This window comes from Castor canadensis, chromosome 2, assembly GCF_047511655.1.
Source record: "Castor canadensis chromosome 2, mCasCan1.hap1v2, whole genome shotgun sequence".
In the NCBI taxonomy this organism is placed as follows: Eukaryota; Metazoa; Chordata; class Mammalia; order Rodentia; family Castoridae; genus Castor; species Castor canadensis.
Window position 1 is genome coordinate 62419215 of NC_133387.1, and position 17565 is coordinate 62436779.

At 39.0% G+C, this 17565-nt stretch overlaps 1 pseudogene; it reads right to left on the reverse strand.

Annotated features, from left to right (window-relative positions):
* Positions 1-9911: 9911 nt before the first annotated feature.
* Positions 9912-15135, reverse strand: LOC109702254 (thyroid receptor-interacting protein 11 pseudogene; annotated as a pseudogene).
* Between the last annotated feature and the right edge of the window lie 2430 nt (positions 15136-17565).

Consider the following 17565-nt stretch of genomic DNA (forward strand, 5'->3'; position numbering starts at 1 on the left):
AAAAGCCATTACCAAAAAGACAGCTACGTAGCCCAGGCTGGTTTAGGATTACAATCCTCATGCCTCAGCCTCCTGAATGCTGGAATTTCAGGCTTGTGCCAAGGTACTTAGCTTCTTTTTGGGGGAGTCAGTATTGAGGTTGGAACCCAGGAGCCAGGACTCTAGCCCGTTTTACTCTGGTTATTATGGAGACAGAGTCCTGTTTTTTGCCCAGCCTGGCCTAGACCACCGTCCTCCGGTTTAGTGCTTCTTGTTGTTGCTAGGATAACAGGTGTACACCACCACATCAGGTTTTTTCATTGAGATGGGATCTTGAAAATTCCTCTGCCCAGGCTGACCTTGAACAGCCAGCCTCCTGATCTCAGCCTACCAAGTAGATAGAATTACAGGTGTGAGGCACCAGAACCCAGCCATACTATGCTTTCTGATATTGTTTTTATTCTAAACCTTGAGAGGTTGGAAGACAGTTTTGTTTTAACCCTATATTGAGAATAACTTATGTTGAGAGTAACATGGTGTGTGATGTTATTGATTTGGAGAAGAGCTAAAAAGATTTTTTTAAACAATAGTATTTATATCCCCTCAGGACCTTGAGCTTTCACCACAGTAAGTATTTGTAACTAACCATTTAGTATAAATTTAGAGATTTATATCACAAGATATTTTTTAAAGTTTTATTGACCAATAGTTGACAAATAAAATAGTTGACAAAATAAAACTTTCACATATTTTATATGCTCAATTTGGTAACTTTTTAAACATATAGCTTCATGTAATTTTGTAATATTTTAATTTTGGTGGGAAGAGTATATTCCTATTGTTCTATTTAGTCTGTTTTGGTTAGAAATAAAAGTCCTCAGTCATGACTTACAAAAGAAAAGTATTTGGTATATAACTTATAATAATAGGTTATAATTATATGCTTATGGATAAGACAAATGAATCTTCAAAAATCACTAAGTGTTCTTTGGCAATTGGCTTCTATACCAGTTAGTACCAGTGACGTGTCTTCAAGCTCATAAGCAGAAAAGAAATGACAGAATTAAGGAAGGATAATAATCACTAGAAAATAAATGAGTACAACAGTTCCCATCACTTAGAACTGATAAATGTTCTAAGTGATTAGCATTAGAAATACTAATTACTCTTATTTGATCAGTATACACATAACACATGTACATATATAAAATCATACTGTACACTATAAATTTGTACACATATTATATGTCAATTAAAAATAAAAGAACTAAAGAGTCAAAAGTAAATAGGTCATTATATGTCCAATTAGTATAAATTATTTCCCTGTATGTTAACTTTAAGTAACCCTAGTGTGAGAACTCACTCGTGGGTCTCACAGCTGATGAGTAATTGAGGCAATCAGGATTCAACAGCAGGAAAAGTGCAGTTCCTGCTTCTCCACTGCATGCTAAGAATTCAACCTGAACAAATGTGTTTACTGAAAGGTCATCCCATGTCAGTTTCTTGCCACATCAATGAAGTTGTGCACCACTATTGAAGTCATGTTGGACAGAACAAAAGTGTTTTTTTCTGTAAAATGCTTTTATATGAAACACTTAGTATCTAAATTATGTTTCACATTGAAGAATATAATAACAAACAGCAAAGAAATGTGATATGGATAAGAATTGCTACATGCATGAAACAAGAATGTCAAACTTCCCAAGAACTAATATTATTAGATTATTCCTAGGAGATGTGGAGTTTAATTTCCTCAAACTCTAAAAAAAAAAAAACTGGATTTTTTTTGGTAAAATATATTTCTTTTTATTTCCAATAACCGTTATAACATGCTTTATTGCATTCTACCTCCAGAAAACATTTTCGGGTTTTATCATGGATTTATTGTCACTCTGATTATAAAAAATAATGAAAAATATGCTATGGTAGATTTCTTTAAATTTGACCCTGAAATTTTGTAGATTTTAACCAATTCTTTGGATAAGGCCAAAGAAAATATAGGTAATATGAAACCAGAGGGCAGTAGTACAGGCAGCTAATAACAATATTCATAAGAAACCCTCTCCCTTTTAAAATGTTACTGTGTGGCCATTTGAGCACCAGTGTGGTTTCTATACAAAATTAGATGAAATTTGTATATAGCATTTGGTTCTTTTACAAAACCATTAGAAAAAAAAAAACCACTTTTGCTTTAGGCTACTTTTGTGAACAAGTATTACAGTTCATAATGATCATAAATTTAGTCAGTCAAAATCTACCAAAACAAAAATCTGAAAGAAATTAACCTACCATGTGAAATTTTAAAGGTTGTAAAAAGGCTTCCTCTTTAAATTATGGGGGAGGTGGGAGGTGGGAACTGGGCGGGTGGGGTGACTCATGCCTGGAATCTAGCTGCTGAGGAAGGAGAGGTCTGGAGAGTCTCAGTTTGAAGCTATCCTAAGCATAAATACGAGGTCCTATCTAAAAATAATCAAAGCATACAGGGCTGGAAGTGTGGTAGAGCTCCTGCCCAGTAAGTGTGAAGCCCTGAGTTCAAACTCTAGTATCAGCAAAAAAAAAACAAGTTATGAGGACAGGACATACAGTAATTGGTGAACTCATGTATTTACGTCATTTAAAGGTGAGCTCACTTCTTGAGAAAACAAAAAATTATGATAAATAACTAAAATGTAAGTATAATCTCAAAAAATGCTCATCCAATATGTCTCAATGTAAATTTCTGCTAGATGCACATTACAATCCTATAAGGAACATGCTAAAAATAGAGACTGACCTACTGATATTATTGTGATGGAGTACACAACAGATTGTGTGGCTCGAGGCTATCATCCTGTCAGAATTCACTTACTCCAAAATGGACTAAGAATAGAAAACAGAATGAGTGATGCTTTGAAAAGGGGTGGGAAAAAAGAAAACAAATGCAAAGAAAGCTATAAAAAATAAAATTTAAAGACAGAACATAGGGATTCTCCAGGAGCTGTGTCAGAATCATTACAGAATAGGCCAACATTGACTGTTCAGCGATGCTTCAGTGATGTTGAATTGTGCCTGGTTCCTCTAGTTTGTAAATGTATAAATGTTGTCATTGTTGTCACAATCATTAAGCATAGAATTCAGTATTCTCTGTCAGTTACTGAAAGATTATGTGTGACACAAAGCCATGTGATATACCTGGTATAGGTCGACTGCCTTTCTTCCCATAATTCAATGATCAAATACCTATTCACCTTCCAAATGCCAAAATCCCAGAATATTATAAAATAGTTAACAATGAGGGGCATGATTTAATGTCAATAAAACAAAGGAAAGTAGATACAATCAAACTAAACCAGGTGTTTTTGTACACTTTGATAAGCTAATTTTTAAATTTATATGAAAATGAAAATAACCTAAAATAGTTAAACAATTTTTAAAGAACAAAGTAGACTGTTTTACTGTATGTTTAAGATACGGTGTAAAATTATAGTAACCAAGACTATGGAACTTGAGAAATGTGACAGATACCTCGAAAGAACATTGTTTTCTAAGCAGTTCAATAAATAATGTATCAACTGGATATCCATATGGATAAATAAATGAATAGGAAAGATGACATAGCATATAAAAACTCTACTCAAAATCAGTCATAGTTCTAAATATTACACCTGAAGCTTTAGTACTCCCACAGGAAATCATAAAAGAAAATCTTTGCAATCTTCAGGGAATCAAACTTTTAGATAGAAAACAATAATAATGGACTATAAATTTTAAAATAAACATATATTGGACTTCATCAAAATGTAAAAGTTATTCTTCTAAAGATGCAACTGAGAATATAAAACAGCAAGCTACCAGCTGGAAGAAATATTTACAATACATACACCAGATAAAGATATAAAATGCCCATAATTCAAAAATAAAAGATAAACAATTCAAAAACATTAAAAATAGGCAAGAGTTTAATACTTACCTCAAGGTAGAAAATATACAAATGATGTATCCAGATGATTTATAACATCATTAGGGTTAGGCAGGTGAATTCAAACCACATTGAGACACCAGAACCCACTCAGGAGAATGAATGAAGTCTAAATTAAAACAGAAACAGAAAGATTGCAAAGCAGATTTGACTCCGCAACATAGCTAGAAGAAACGTCAAATGCTACAATCCCTTGGGAAAATAATTTTGAGTAATTCATTTCCCCACAGATTTGGGCACCTGTAGAGGTTTCCTTCTGGGCATATTCCTCTTCTTCGATGTCTTCCATCATCATTCTCCCAAACACCTCGTCCACTTCCCCTGTTTCGGCTGAGGCCTCTATGGACGTCCTTGGACTTGTTGGGACTTCTTTTCCAAAGGCCACTTGGTCCACTTGGTCCACTTGGTGCTTTATGCACCTATCTAAATGCTGGGCCATGTCAGTAAAGGGATCTTTGCTTTACCTCTCTGCCCCTAGCACTGTGCCCTCAGGCTCAGGTGACAACGCTGAATTGCACTGTCTTACCTATGACTGTTGGATCCCTCCCTTTGATGGCCTGGTGACATTCTGAAGAGAGGCCAATTAAGCCCATTCTGGCTTCCTTCAGAGATATGTCTCAAGCAATACTTAGTTGCAGAAGTGTGGTAGTCAGCCTTGTGTCGGTCCCCCAAATGCCAGGGAGTTTTCAGGACAGAAGTCCTGCAAGTAACAGTGTCATGACTGGCACCCCTGAACCTCTCTGAGCTGACAGCAGCAAGCATGACAGCATATGCATCTTCCAAGTGGCATCTGATTTCTCAGAGGTGACTTTCTATTGCTTTCCAGAGGCTGGCACACAGATTCAGAGGAGCCTACTGGAAGTACCACCTGATTGCAGCAGACAGCTGCTGGTTAAGGCGAATGTTAGTTAAATTGTGTTCTGCTGAGGACTTGGAAACTACCACGGAAGGACAAATGCAAATGAGCTTCTAATTCAAGGCAGGGGCTTGTGAAGAGAGTGTGCTGCTGCAAAACCTGGAGTAGCTCTGGTTTGGCTCCAAGTATTGCTTTAGGGAAACTCGTGGGCCATTTTCCAGATGGCTTAGGAAAAGCAGCTTTGGTAAGGATGAAGAATATGGGCTTTGGAACGTGACCATGGCATTGTTATGACAAGCACAAGCCGTGGGCTGCTAGCTTCAAATGTTGGCACCACCACTTACAGGCTGGATAATCTTGGGCAAGTCACTGTAGGTCTCTGAGCCTCTGTCTGCTTACTTGTATGCTATAAATAATATTTACATATGTATTTATATATATGTATAAATATTTAGAGCAAAACAAACCTTTAATCAGAGTAGCAATTTCACCATTATTACTAAATAATTGTGAGACTTGAGCAATTATTTAACCACCACCATATTTAGAGCTTGTTTTAGGAGAATTAAGCAAATATATATGTGTGTTTGGCACGGGTTGGGCTCTTTGTAGGTGATAGCCGTTATTGTTATCCCAGGCTGGATGTCATCAGGCCATTTGGCTTGCCTTACAACTGTGGGCCTCTGCTGACCACGACTCCCTGGGGAGCCAGGTATGCCCTGAAAAAAGCAAGAGAAGACAAAGTAAGGTTTAGAAGCAAATGCTTTGCTATCCCATGGATCTGCCCCCATAGCTAGTAACTACATCCTCTTAATTTGAGTTCCTTCTGTGTAAAATGGGGACAGCAGAGGGAAACACATTTGTCTGGCATTTCTGTGTGTTTGGAAGCCACCCCACACTGCTGGTCTTCATAGGTGTTGCAGATGTGGGTGGGAGGCAGGACTCTTGGGTGGCAGAGAACAAGAGCCCTTCTCTCAGTAACACCTGAAGGATATCCTAACTGGAAGAGCCAAACCCTGAGTGTAGCCAAGGTTGCTTTTCAGTATTCCTTATGCCCTGCCCCTGCCACCTCCCACAGTGCCAAGCACAGCATCTTACACACAGAAGGGCCTCAGCAGACAGAGAACTGTGCTGCTGGCCAGCTCACAGGCTCAAGGCCACTGCAAGGGAGTCTCCAAGTCCAGGCTGCATCCGGGATGAGTTCTGCACCATTTGTTCACTGGCGAATGGCAGTAGGAAGGGAAAGACTGTGTTCTGCCCAGAACAGGAATTCTCAGAAAATTGGTTCTCCCTCATTGTCAGTGCATGCAAAGTGACTGAAAGGCCTCTAAACCCCTTAATGGGGTGCTCTTTTCTTTATTTTTTGCTGAAATCTTTTTTTATTGTGGATGAAGATATTGCCTATATATATATATATGAAATTTTTATTTGGAGTATTGTCTTTTTTCCCCTCCCTTGCAGTATTCCTGGGAAATTAAAAAAATGTATTGACTTATGTTTTATAAAATACAACCTAATCTTAAGGTTGGGTTGAGAATTTCTCACATTACAGTTATTTCCCTATAAATCAGGACAATTTATCAATTTTAAATAGTGAAAACTTAAGAAAGATGCAAATAATTACAAATGTCAGCAAATTAAAATTATTATTTCCCCAGAAGAAACATGTAAAATAAATATCACCTAATTGATCTGATATTTACAAAGTTAAACTTTTGTTGATGGAAGATGTTTTAAGCATTTTGATATATGAAAAACTTCATGAGTTTAAAACCAGATTCAAATGGCTTGAAATTTGGTGGATTCTAGTTTTCATCACGCCCTAGCCGTAAAGACATAGCTTATTGACTGCTAGGTATTTTCAAGTCTTTCTGCCTCTTGAAACTAACCATTGAAAGGCTAAAAGGTATGAAAGGCTTTATTTGGGGGATACTGAATGTTTCAAGAAAGTCATTTCTTTTTTGCTATGGGTTTGTTGTTTACTTTTGCTTTCTTCTCCTTTTAAAAAACAAAGGAGAATGTTTAGGTACTGGCTGCAGTGGTTCACACTGTAATCCCAGCTACGTGGGAGGCAGAGACAGGAAGATCAATGTTCAAGGCCAGCCTAGGCACAAAACTGTTATGGAGACTATATCTCAGAAGTACAAGACAAGCATGATGGTGGTGTGCACCTTTTAATCTCAGCTACATGGGAAGTATAAGTGTGAGGACTGAGAGTCGAGGCCTACCTGGGCAAAAAACACAAGAACCTATCCGAAAAATAACAAAAAGAAAAAGAACAAAATGGCTGAAGGCTTAGTTACCAGACTCAAGGACAAGTTTAATCCCCAGTATTGCCCCCCAAAAAGTGTTTAGTTACTAAAATTCACAAAACCATAGGATACTGTGTCATATTAAAGTCAACTTCAATGGATACATGAAATTTTCTGTGACAGCATATTTAACTATAGTTGAAAATCATGGGGAATGTTGTGAAAAACCATGGAAGCTAAGGTACCATCCAACCACAAATTCTACCAAGCTCATAGAGAAATAAACAATAAAAATTACTGTTGTTAAAGTACTGCAGTAAGTGTGCTGCAAGCATTGTCCTACTGCTACCATTAGAATTCCTTGCTTCATCACTGTCTGGTCACTAAGGAGGTTCCCTGAGCAGATGACTAAACTCTCACACAACTTAGTTTCAGAAAAGTCAATGAGTTATGTCTGGTTTAGATCAATGGACACTTAGCATGCATTCCTGGGACATACAATTTCAGAGATACAACAAAAACATTAGGTACAATAGCTTTCAGTCAACGTCACATACTTAAGCAGCAGCTATCATGCTCTGTGATATTGGATGTACAATCCACCTATAATAGCTTTCAAACTTAGGGTAAGGTACTGGGTGAGCAGGGACAGGTTGTTTTGGTCAGGGAAGGAAATACTCAAAATGTCGTAAGTAATTCCAAATATGGTAACATACTACTTAAATATCCATACATCTCCTTTTCAAAACAAAATACTTTTTTTCATGTTTATTTCTCATAATGTGAAGGACCATGTATCTTCTTTAGCTTAGAAACTAGGATTTCAGTTGCGCCACACTGACATGAAACTTCAATGGCAAGCAGCAAATGATTTAGGACAGTCAGTGAAAATATCCTTGAAGGAGCTTATAAAAATCTACATTTATACAGTTGGTCAACTTAGGATGGTTTGACTTAGAATTTTTCAACTTAATGATGGTGCAAAACTGCTGCAGATCCAATAGAAACTGTAGTGCTGTCTCATCTTTTCCTGGGAATGCTATGCTGTCTGGATGCTAGGCAGCAGTAGAAGCCAGGCAATCACCAGGGCAAATGGCCAGCACTCCAGGGCATGCTGTGTAGCGAGGCTAGCACGGTTGGTAGGTTAGGTGTAGTCATTGTGTTTTCAATTTAAGACGCTCTCAGTTCACAATGGGTTTATAGGGACATGGTATGCTATAAATTGCAGAGCATCTGTAACGTCATAGAGAAATAACAACAGGCAAACGCGGCAGGAAGCAGCTTAACATTTCGAATATGAACTTCTATGATGGCTTCCTCTAAAATGTTCTGAAGAAGGCAAAATGAATAAATAAGTTACTTAAGGAGACAGATGACATCATGAAGCATTACCTTAGTTACTTAATTTTTTAGAAAAAAAAGTTTAAACCATCAACCTATAATCAAACTTCTAGTTTTCTATACATTGGAAATACACAATTTGTCACAGTGAAATTTACAACCAAATTTAGTTCTGGCCGGAGGCAGTCCTGTTTTACATATTTGTGTTGGTCTCATTTTCACCTTTCACTTTTGCTATACAAATGTTTCTATCTCAAGGGCATATCTAAATTTATAAAATCTGCAAGGAATGTCTTTTAAATGTACAACTTCAACAATGAATACAAATAAGAACATCCTGATAGAACGAAGCTTCAAGTCAGAATTTTTTATGGTGAGTTTATAAAAAATTTAAAAAGTACTCTTTTACTCTTAAGGTCCAGGTGATGCTGCTGCTGCTGTTGAAGTGATCTCACTGCCCTCAGTGACCACTATGATGGGGCACACAGCCCTGGGTCACTGTGTCTCCAGCAGCAACACCTCAGACAGAGGCAGCAGGTAGCAGGTTTGGTGATATGGCTGACTGCAGTCATATGACTGCAGCTGCGCTGTGTAACTCACATCAAATTTGTATTTGTGTGAGGAAACCTAGTTTTAAGTGATGCCTTTAAACAGCCACCTCAGCTCTTGAAACTAAATGTTATGTCCACATCACATACTCAACAATCAAAAGGAAAAAACTATTGATCCATGCAACAACCCTGGATAGATCTCAAGAGATCTGTGCCGAGTAAAATCACCCATCTCAAGAGGTTACATAATGCATGACCCCATCTATACAACATTCTTGATATAACAAAATTATAGAGATGGTGACAGTGCCTATCAGGGATGAAGGCAGGAAGTTCTGGTTAGAAAAGGGCAGCTTGAGGGATCCTTGTGCTGGAAGACTTGTACGTTGCCTATGGTGGTGTCACAGGCACCTACACACAATTGCACAGTAACAAATAACACACTCCATCTCAGGACACCTAGGAGCTCCCAGGAGACCTTTGCTCTCAGCCTGACTATATCAAGTCCTGCAAAGATGATTAACATGTGCTTCAGATGATTTTATACCCTACACAGAAGAGCTGCTGTTAGTTTTCTTTTGTTTTTTGTCAATCCCTTGATAATCTTTAAAAGTTAAAGCCCATGTCTCTACCTTAAATGAGCTTGAAAATCAGAGAAGGAAATAAAAAGCTGATATAAGTAGCTATCAGTGTTTATGTGTTCCCTTTTTATTTCTATAAATTAAGATAAATCAAATGTATCCAGCTTAAATTAGGTCAAATCAGAGAAGGATAAAAGCAGATTGTATAGCAAACACTTGCTCCTCTGACACCTGCAGTTTCTAAAAGCACTAAGAATATTTTTTATTAAATTTAGAGAAAGTACCTCCACAAACACATGACTTCTTCTGAAAGGCCACTTTGTGATTAAAATGCATAAACATACTGTTCATGGTTCCTTTAAAGTGCTAGATAGTCTCTGGCTTCAGAATCACCTATTGCTTTAGCAGGTCTTTAAGCACAACACAAGCCCTGTTGTCAGGTGACACTGGCAAAGGTGTAAATGTGAGCAGAACATCTGAGATGGGTTTCAAAAGAAGATGCCCAGGTCCATCAGGGCCAAGTCCAGATGGGTTAATAAGAGGCATAACTGCAGAGCAGAAGCCAAGAGTGAATTCACGTCTGCTCTTCTACCCACCCTGGATTCTGCTGTACCTTTAGAACTTGTGGGTGCATTTGTATCTAATTGTCTCTCTCCTGAATCTAGAGGTTTTATGTCATAAACAGAAAGTTTTGTTGGGGAGGATAGATGGGTGAGATTCTATTTCTAGACATTTAACCAAAAGCTCTGAAAAAGAGCTACTAAACATAGATTGCTGATTTGGTGTCAGAGGTGTGTTGGGGACACTTTTTGATCTGCCTCCAAGCCACCCAGTCATCCACCTGGAAACATCTCCTTCATCTTCATTAAACAGCTGCTCCCTCTCCTTCTTCATACTAAGGATGCTTTCCATTAACCATAATATTTCATGTTGCTTATTTTTTGGTGTGTGGAAATTACCAGTGAGAAGATTTCTCACGAAGACTTTGTCCATTTTTCCTTTTGTGCTGTTTACTAAATTCATCAATTTCTTTTGTGTATCATCCACATTTCTTGTCAGAGCTCACTTTGTTTTTTAAGTTCTTCAATCTATTCTTCCTTTAGAGCTAGCCACACTGTAAGCCTTGATGCTGAATCCAATGCATTATTTGCTTCATCCAAACGTTCCTGCAAGGAAAATACCTTTCCTTCCAGATTTTCTGCCTTTTTCTTCCATTCAGCTATAACCTGTTTTTGTTTTTCTAATTTGTCAGAATATATAGCTTTTTTTCTCTCTTGTTGGAAGTGCTCTAGGAGCATCTGTAGGTTAGTTAATGGCACAGCATTACTGCTTTACTTGGTCCTGAGTGACAGTAAGCTGTGCTGCAGTTTCATCCCTTTGCTTGGAGATGATGTGCAGTTGTTCTTGCAGTGACTGTACCTGCACACAGGCTTGATGATTTGCATTTTCCATTGTATTAGAGGATGAGACTAGCTTTTGCTCCAATGACGTGACTTTCTCAGTTAAGCCTCTCTATCTTCCATGGCCAACAATTCCTGAGTAGGAGACTCTTCTGATTCTGAAAGATGATTGTGCAATCTATGGAGCTCCTGGCTTAATCATGATTCTTTCTCACATAAGTGGTGAGCTTCATTCTGTAGGACACTGTTTTCCATGTGTTTCCGTTTCAGGGCCAACATGACTTGGTCTCCCAAGTCATGTTGAAATGCATTCATCTTCTCCTGCATTGACTTAACTGTATTTAAAAGCTGATTTAACTCCCCAGTCTTGCCCTGTTCTTTTTCTCTCAATAGCTGTTCAAAAGCAAGGGCTTTCTCCTTTGTTGAATGGTACTCCAACTCTTTTTCTTGAAGCATTAGAGAAAACTCCATGTTAGTCTCTTGTAATGCTTGATATTCTGTTTCCTTTCCCCTGGATGTTTCTTCTAGTTTTTCATTTTCCACTTTTTGTTTAGAAATGTCCATTTCTAAAGTTAACCTTCTTTCCTTCAGGTTTGTTACTACCTGCTTCAAAAGCTCATTTTCATTCACTTTGTTAGTGAAATTTTCATTCGAAGAAAGTAACTGGTCACTCTTGGCTTTGATAAAGAGGTCTTTTTCCTTAAGTAAGTTTTGTAATAGGTCTTGTTTCTCTTCAACTGCTTAATTTCTGAATCAGTTTGTTCATGTTTTCTTCCTACCTCTGAGGAGGCAGCAATACAATCAGACAAACTGTACTTATTTTCCTGGAGAGTTCTAATTGTTGCATATTTTTCCTGCAGCAATTTTCTTAACTCTTCTGCCTGTTCTTGAGGAAAATGAGAAAACTCAGTCCAGCAGACACACTTGCTCTAAGGGGCTCTGTTGCCTGGGAGGTAAATGATGAGCCAGAAGAGAGCTGGGGTAACATGAGACCAAGGTTTTCTAAAAGAAAGTCCTTAGCACTGCAAAGCTGTCCTATGCTGTGTTGAACTTGTGCTAATTCTTGTCCCAGATTTTTGAGTTTGATTTCATTCTGCTCATAACTTTGGATCAAGCCAGTGCAGTCTTCTTGTCACTTAGAATTATTATCACTGTTCACCAAAACTTGGGCCTGAAGTTGGTAAAGTTCCTCCAGAAGCTGGGCTGACTCATGTTGCGTGTTTCGGACTGTGGTCATCACCTGTCGTTTCCATTCTTCCATTTTCTTTACTTGCTGTTTTAATTTAATATGTTCTTGTAGGAACACCTCCAACTGATTACTATTCACACCTCTAACCTCATTACTGGGGCTGGAAGTTTGTTAAGCTGCCAACCAAGTGTGACTTTTCTGACATAGTGCATCTATTTTGATGTCTTTTTCTTGAATGATTCATGACAAATTCTGAAGTTTCCCAAAGCATATCTTGACCACTACTTTCAAATCTAGTGGACAATTTTTTGTTCTTATCTTGCAGCTTAATGAGTGCTGCTTCTTTGGCAGCAGCTATATCCATCATTTGGTGACATTCTATTTTGAAATGGCCATTTTCCCTTGTCTTCTCATCCAAAACAGCAAGTACCTGTTGCTTTTCCCAAGTGTAGGCTTGCAGTTGCTGTTGAAGGTGAGCTGCACCCTGGGTGTAGGAAGCAGAAGGAATTCTTGGGTGAAGAGCTTTTTTCTCCAAGTCTTTCTGCTGGATAATCTCAGTAAGTTTACCGACCTCATCTTTGGCCAGCTTATCAACTTGTTTAGTTAGACAAATATTCTTTTTATTTAGAAGCTTAATCTCCAGCTCTTGTTCTCTAAATCCTTTCACTAACCTTTCAGTTTCAGCATCAGGTACATCAAGTCTTTCACTTTCATTTTCTATATTAAGGCTCTGAACTTTCACTTTTAAAAAAATATCAGAATTTCCTGTTTGAATGTCCTGTCTTTCTTCTTTCAACTGGGTTTTTGTTTGTTCAATTGTTTTTTGTAAATTCTTAATTTCCTCATCTTTCTCTAAAAGGAGCTGGGTATATGTGATGTTCATTTGTTCATGCTGGTATTTAAACTCATCCATTTCCTTCTTCTGTTCCTGTCAAGACTGAAGCAGTTGCATCTGACTCTGGTTTTGATCTTCAGTTATCTTTTGATGATATTTAATTTCCTCTTTCAGATGATCCTGGATTATACTCAGTTGAGACACCTCGGACTCTAGTTCTGGGGTACTGTCGAGGGTTTTAGGCTCAGTCCCAGGTCCAGTTCGACTCTGCTGTTCCCTGAGTCATTCCAGTTCTTCTTGTGGAAGACTGTTTTCTTCGTTCATGGATCCAAGACTTCTCTCCTTTTCTTCTAGGATCTGCCTTAAAGTTTCATTTTCTCTTAAGGCATGAGAACATTTATCTAATTCTTCCTGCAGTTTTGAACTTTTTACTTTAAGTTTTTCAATAAAGATTTCTTTCTCATTTATATGCCGTGTAAATTGTTTCTGCTCTTCTAAAGTAGATGAGAAAATATCCTTAGTTTTTTTATGATCGATATCCATTTGCTCAATATTCTTTTTGAATCCTGCTATTTCAAAGTCTTTCTCTTGAATGAGTTTAATTAAATGTTCACGCTCCAGCTGTAAAGCTAGGTATTCAAATTACGTGCACTTGACAGTTCCTCAATAGTTTGCTTATACTTGTTTGTTTCTTCCAAAAGCCTCTTTTCAGCCAGACACAATTCTGTTTCTATTTGTTCAATTTCCCTTTTCAGTCTCTGCTACAGTGCTTTTTTCCAGAGAAATCTATTTGTTATCAGCAATAGATTCTTCCAACTGTTGTCTTATAGTCTCACATACTAATACCAATTTCTCATTTTCCATTCTGAAATCAAAAGCAACTTTCTTTAAATTTTCATTGAGCTGTTCTAGTTCAAAAACATTTTGGTTTCCATTTCTAATTTCAGCTTTCCTTTCTTGAAATAAGTCATCCTTAAAATTACTGTTGGTGTGCTGGTTTAAACGACTTAGTCTCATTATTTCATTTTCAGCATCAGGTAGAAATTGTACACTGAATACTTCTTCCTCTGAAGAATTCTTTAGGAGAATTCTCTCCTTTTCTGTCACAGTATCACTCTCCTTCACAGCAGAAGGCTCTCCTTTGCTACATTCCCGTTTCAAGCTTTCCCACTGTTCAATTATTTGTCTCTTTTCCTCCATTAACTGTCCTTTGTTCTCTCTTCAAGTTATCTCTCTCATTTTCTACTGAAGTCAATTTTTTATTTATGATTTTTATTTTGTTCTCCAGTTCTTCAAGTTTTTTTGTAGATTCTAATTTTTTAGTTTGTAGAAACTGAATAGTTTTTTGCATCTCGTAGATTTTAGAGAGATCAGTCACTGTAAGTCCTGAGTCACCTTGATGAAACAAATTTTCGAGTTCTTGAGTTCATTCTTTGTAGTCACATAATTCCTCTCCATGCTGACAACTTATCTCTGTTAATTTATGTTGATGTGCATTCTACAATTCTGACAGTCGGTGTTGATGGTCATCAATTTCCTGACTTTGGCTTTGCTTAAGTTCTTTAATAATAGTTTGTAGTCTGCAGATTTCCCTTTGCTCAGAGCTGTGTGCTCCTTGTGTTTGAGCAATATGCTTCCAATGGCCAACTTCAAATTCAAGCCTTGACACTTCATTTGACAATCTACTTATTCCTTGTTGTGATGAGATTACATCACCAAAGTCCATGTCATCTTCATGGAATGCTGAAGCATGATGACTGAGCCCATAACTAAATGAAAATGGCACAGTGCTTTCTGTCACACTGCCAGCTCCTGAATGTACTGACTGCAGTTTCAGCAACTGATCCTGGAGTGCAATCTGTCTTGCTTTAAAATGTCTGATGTCTACCTCCTTCTGTTGTAGATGAGTCTGGTAATTTCAGATTGCTGCTTTATTTGAAGCTCTGCTGCTTCATGCTTTTGTTCTAGATCAGCACAAAGGATTTCAAGCGTTTCTTTCTCTGATCTTAAGAGGGCATGAATGGCTTGCAATTCCTTTCTCTCATAGTTAGGAAAATCTCCCATTTCCTCTGTCTCCATCAGCATCTCCCTGATCAAGTTGGAAAACTGTCCAGTGAGGGAAGCCAGGCTGCCCGAGACTTGACCCAAAGATTGGCCCAAGCCGGAGCCGAGGCCCCCTAACCAGGACTACATCGCTGAGGGTTGAGAAATGACCTGGTCTGCTCTGAGAAAAGCGTCCAGCGCTCTCGGACGACTCCACCAAATGTCCTCCATCGCGACCCATGCATCCCCAACGCGGAGCTCCTAGCGACGCCCGGCACAGCGATGCAGGCCTCGGAATTAAGTGCAGTGACAGTCACCCGCGGGGCCTCTGCGCATTCCCTCCGCACCCGCTGTCTGGGTGGTCGCTTCTTCCTCAGCTTTAGTGACTTTCCCCAGCTCCTTGGGCTCCCCTGCCCACTCAACGCTCGGAAAGCGGCAGTGGATGTCATGGGTTGCTCTTTAAAAGTAAAAGATCCTAAAAGCGATCCGAGACCTGGCAGCATCTCTAGATAGAGCTGACCGTGTGCTGGGCGCAGGGATGGAACAGTAAACCCAGCAGAACAAGCACAGGACCGCAGAGGGGCAAACGGGGACAGGGAATCCGGAACGGTGACCAGCAGGGCTCATGCAGAAAGGACCAATGTTGCCAGACGCAATCAATGGCCTTTATTTTATTTCTGACAGGATTTACAAAACGAGGAGATGAGGGGAAATTTTGCATCTTGATTTCAGTTGAACATTTGGCCTTGAGTCCCACCAAACCAAACCTCAGGCACGAAATTAATTCAAATTGTCTTTGATGGAAGTGTGGTCACGTGGCTGGTTCTGGTTCCCTGAGCAGCAGGGGAGGAGGGCGACCCCCTGTGGCCGGACACCAGAAGACCTCTTTCTAATTCTCCATCCCCATAAAAATAAAATGAAATGATCACACGTCCTGTTCCCAACACTTTCTTATTGTTTCAGTCTTATATTCCTTTTTTACTCTCCACCAGTTGTGTCAGTTGCGTCCTGGGTCCAATGTGACATGAGCACAGGAGACAAGGTAAAGTGTGAGGGAGAAGCAGAGAGAAACAGAAGTTGCCAGCCCCTCTTCTGAGAGGCCACACAGGTGGGGTATGCTTGCCCAGGCGCAGATGCACCCCGTGTCTCTGAATGCAGAGATTCCAGCAACTCCTGTCTCCTGCATGGCTCTGAAGCAGAGTGGCCAGGTCCAGATGAGCCATCTGGACAAGAATACAGACCATTTCAGAAGAGTGGGGACCTTGAGCTGCTGGCTGTCTCTTCCTTCCTGGACAGGTGAAGTCCTGCAGCCAGAAAGTGAGTTGGTCATTGGAAGATTTGTTCTGGTGCATCTTGACCAAGGCCAAGGGGAGAGAAGTTATAGTTTTAGTTCTCCAATGGCTTGGAGCTGGTGTGTGGTGACACACAGAATTGGGTCATTTCTTTCAAGGCTGTTTTTATTTTTTAAATGTATTGAATATACTCCTCGGTTGAGTGGAGAAACAAATTATAGGCCATCAATACTAAAGAATACTACTCAGTGATGAAAAAGAATGAACTACTGATACATGAATGTCAAACACATTATGCTGAGTGAAAGGAGCCAGACACCAAAGAGGCCATCATGTATGATTTCATTCATATTAACTAACAGAAAAGTCAGAATGAATGTACAGTGGTAGAAGACAGAGCAGTGATTTGCTGAGGTTGGGGTAGGAAGACTGATAGCAAAAGAGCACAGGAAATGCTCTGGTGGTAGAAGTAGCCTGTTTCCTAGTTGAGGCAATAACTACATGGTCAGTGTACACAACTGTCAAAATTGATTGAACTGTGTAATTAGTGAGGAGTAATTCTATGTGGAATTAGACCTCAGGAAAGCTGATTCAAAAAGATAAATTAAACAAGTAGAATGCAATAAAAACATCTGAAGAAGTAGTATTATTTAATTTTTACTAAGGGCTCCAAATATATAAACAAGCCAGGCACCGGTGGCTCATGCCTGTAACTCCAGCTGCTTGAAAGCCTGAGACTGGGAGGCTTGATGCTCAAGGCCAGCCCAGGCAAATTTGAGACCCCATCTCCAAAAGAACCATGACAAATTGGACTGGAGGTATGGCTCAAGAGACAGAGCTCCTGCTTTGCAAGCATGAAATCCTGAGTTCAAACCCTCAACCCACCAAAAAAGTAATTAATTAATTAAAAAATATAGTAATTCTTAACCGAATTCTCTCACAAAATAAAAGAACAATACAGATAAGAAAATGTTCACATCTTGGCGTGTTTTCATTACAGTCTAAAGCTCTAGAAAGCACAGTAAGGAAGAGTGGGGGAGGACGGCTCCCTTATAATCACTGAAGGAGCCAGGCGTGGTGACACCCACCTGTAATTCCTGCACTCAGCAGACTGAGGCAGGAAGATCCTGAATTCCAGGCCAACCTGGGCTACACAGGCAGTTGTATGGAATCATCCTGGATTTTAAAAAACAACACATGTAAATAAAATGATATGGTGTTACCTATGACTTATCCTCTACCTAAGAAACAAAATTAGAAATTTTACTTTCATGGACCACCCCTCCCA